The sequence below is a fragment of the Arachis ipaensis genome, chromosome B05 (assembly GCF_000816755.2).
Source record: "Arachis ipaensis cultivar K30076 chromosome B05, Araip1.1, whole genome shotgun sequence".
Taxonomy (NCBI): Eukaryota; Viridiplantae; Streptophyta; class Magnoliopsida; order Fabales; family Fabaceae; genus Arachis; species Arachis ipaensis.
This window is the reverse complement of record NC_029789.2, coordinates 934,713-938,402: the sequence shown is the minus strand read 5'-3', so window position 1 is coordinate 938,402 and position 3,690 is coordinate 934,713.

Below are 3,690 nucleotides of genomic sequence, written 5' to 3'. Positions count from 1 at the left end.
TTTATCAATGCAAGGCAGTGGATATGCATCTTTGGGGCAAGCTTTATTTAAATTTGTAAAGTCGACGCACATGCGCCATTTACCTGAGCTCTTCCTTACCATTACCACATTGGATAACCATGTGGTGAAGCGAATCTCTCTGATGAAACCTGCATTGAGGAGCTTCTGGGTTTCTTCGAGTGCTGCTTGTTTTTTCTCTTCTCCAAGGTTCCTTTTCTTTTGTGCAACTGGTAGGATTGTTTTGTCGATTGCTAGCTTGTGGCAGATGACTTCTGGGTTGATTCCGGGCATGTCATCTGGTGTCCATGCAAAAAGGTCGGCGTTTTGACGCAGTATGTGAATGAGTCTTGCTCGGTCTGCTCCTTCTAATGCCTCTCCCACATATGTACATTGTTTGTCGTCTGTTGTTAGTGTTATTTGTTGAAGATTGTCCATTGGCCGAGGTCTTTCGCCGAGGTCTTCCCTTGGGTCTAGATCGGCTAGTGTTGCTGAGTTGGCCGTCGTGTGGATTGCTTGAACCTGGGGCCGAGCTTCCTGTTCTGTTTGGACTGGTTTTAGACCAGCGTTGTAACACTGCCGAGCTTCTTGATGGTCGGCGTACACCGTAGCGATCTTGTTTTCCTGCACTGGAAACTTGACACACAGGTGTAATGTGGACACCACTGCCCTGAATATGTTCAGTGCGGGTCTCCCAAGTATAATATTATAAGGGCTGTAACAGTTTACTATTAAATATTGAATATCAATTGATTTTGACATAGGGATCTCTCCCATTGTGGTCTTTAGCCATATGTGCCCCATGATGGGGACTCTCTCTCCGGAGAACCCAATTAGCTCTCCAGAGGAGGGTTGTATCAATTTCTCTGATAATTTCATTTTTGTAAAGGTAGAGTAAAATAGAACGTCAGCACTACTACCTAAATCTAACAATGTTTTTCTTACCAACAGCTCTCCGACCTGGATGGAAATTACCACGGGGTCGTCGAGGTTAGGGGTTGCCGATTTGAAGTCTGTTTGGTTGAAGGATATTGTGACGTCTGGTTCTTTGTCCTTCCTTGGTTGTATGGTTCCTTCGATTGCCAGCATTGCTCTATAGCTTCGCTTCCTGGCCGAGCTTGTTCCTCCTCCGCCTGCGAATCCTCCCGTTATGTGGTTGATGACTCCTCTTGGTGGATCAGGAGCCGCCTTCTCTTTTTTGTCGTCGGTGACTGCTCGCTCATATTCTACTCTGTCCGAGTTTCTGCCCTTCCGGGTCTCAATGTATTTGTCCAGGAGCCCTTGGCGTGCTAGCCTTTCCAGGAGGTCCTTTGCCACGATGCAGTCATCCGTGGTATGACCGAACTTCCGGTGGAAGGCACAATGTTTTGTCTTGTCGACGAACCGTTGATCATGGTAGTTTCCTGCTCGGGCTGGTGGCTTTATGATTTTGGCGTTGAGGATTTCTCTGATAATGTTCTCTCTTCTGGTGTTGAATCTGGTGTATGCGTTGTATTTTGACGTGGGCTTGGGAGGTTTCTTGGTGTCCCGGTTGCCTGGCGATCTGAAAGTCCTTTCCTCATCTCTCCGATGTGGCTGTTTGTCTGATTTCTGGGCTTCTCGGAGTTCTTCAATCTCCATTTGCCCAGCCGCCCTTTCTCGGAATTCCTCTAGCGTCTTTGGTTTTGTTATGGCAATGGTCTCCCGAAATTTGCCAGGCCTGAGGCCGGCCTTGAGAGCATGCAGGTGAACGGCCGGGTCCAAGTCTTGGATCTCCATAGTGGCGTCAGCGAATCTGGTCATGTAGTCTTTCAAACTCTCGTGCTGACCTTGTTTGATGGTGCCGAGAAAGTCCGAGCCATGTACATATATTCTTGACGCAGCGAAGTAATCAATAAATGATCTGGCGAGGTCTTCAAAGGAGGAGATCGAACCTGCAGAAAGTTTAGAAAACCAGAGTAACGCTGCACCATCTAGGTAAGTGGGAAATGCTCGACAGAGGACGGGCTCATTGTTCGGGCCGTTGAAGAACATCATCGATTGGAACTTCTTCACATGGGCTCGGGGGTCGCCGAACCCCTTGTACGGCTCCAGCGCGGTGGGCAGCGTAAAGTTTTTTGGCATCTGGTAATTCGTGATCTCCTCGGAGAAGGGGTTGTCGAGGGTGAGCTTTTCCTTTGGCGGGACGATGTTTAAAGGGTCCGCCGTACTTTGAGCCGAGCCTTTGGAGTTCTCTCCATTATTTTGTGTTGAGAACTCGGCTATCCTTCGTACCTCCGCCTGAAGTTCAGCGATCTGAGCCAGGAGGTCATCCTGTGAAAGTTGTGGATTTTCCTTGTCAGCCATGTCCGAGGATCGGGGATCCTGCAAAATAAGGTAAAAGACTAAACGAAGGAAACAGTGGGGTTAGATGTACTCCGGCCCCACGGTGGGCGCCAAGTGGTTCGTCCGAACACTAGGGAGGCCGAGCTTAAGCGCTTCCGAGTGAGTTGACACCGAGGAGGAAGAGCTTGACGTCGGCCGGAAGTCAAACACCGCGGCGGGAATACCTGCACAAGATACTCCGACGCTCAAGTCAGCAGTGATTCACAGTGAGTAAGTTAAGAGAAAAGAGTGAGAGAGTAAGAGAGTGGTAGAACCTGATACCTAGCCAAGCATATTAGCTAGGTTTTATAGAAGTTGTCTTCTGCCCGTTAGTGGATAAGTCCTAGTTTATAGGTTAGTTGAGATATTCTGTTTTGGTGCTATAAACTAGTTGAGCACGTTTCCTATTTTCACACGTAAGAATTATTCATAAGAAAAGTCTTAGAGTCAGTAATTTTTTAAAGAGTTAACCAGTATTTAATTATTAAAAGAGAATTGAATGATCTCACATCATAAAAAATATTATTAATAGTCAATTGATAGTTATAAAACATAAAAGTTTCTGACCTCTAACATTCTTTTTATCCAAATACTTAACTAAAATATGACAAAAATCAAAGCGAATAGAGAGTGAATTTTTTCTAGTAGAAAAAAAAATTGAATGCTATCCAATATTTAATCTAACTATTCATTATTTTCTTTTTTCTATTTAATTTTGATCCCACTTAAAAAATAAAAAATAAAAAATCACACTTTATTTTTTTAAGTATTTTTTTCATTGCAAAAGTCCATTTCCAAGTGAATAGACATCAAAGTTATTTTTCATTATCCTTAAAATAAGAAAAGAAAATGATGAGGTGGAGCTGATGAAAGCAAAAGGCTAAGATCAGTGAAAAAGTGGAGTCAAAATGAAAAAATGACATGGCGATATTTTGAACATTGAAACGCGTGGGCCGAGTTTTTGACGAATTTCATTCACTGCGGGAGTGGGGGCCCTTCGCGGAAGCCTACACGGATTCAACGACCCGCATGCCCAAATTCTATTTGAAGGGAATGGATTCTCTCCAATGATAAAAAAATTAGATGATATTCAGTATTTAATCTAACCATTTATTATTCTCTCTTATTTATTTTTAATTTCACTCATAAAATTAAAGGTGAGAGATCACAGTATATTTTATTAATTGTTAAAAAAATTGAAGAAGATCCTTTTCCATGTTCGATTGTCTTGTTGCACTTCCATTTCACTGCTTTATTTTTTTCTCTTTTTTTCTCTGCCGTCCATTTTTCTTGCTTTTTGATATCTATCTATTTTTTCACGCATTTCCAAGTTCTCAAGATAAAAAATCT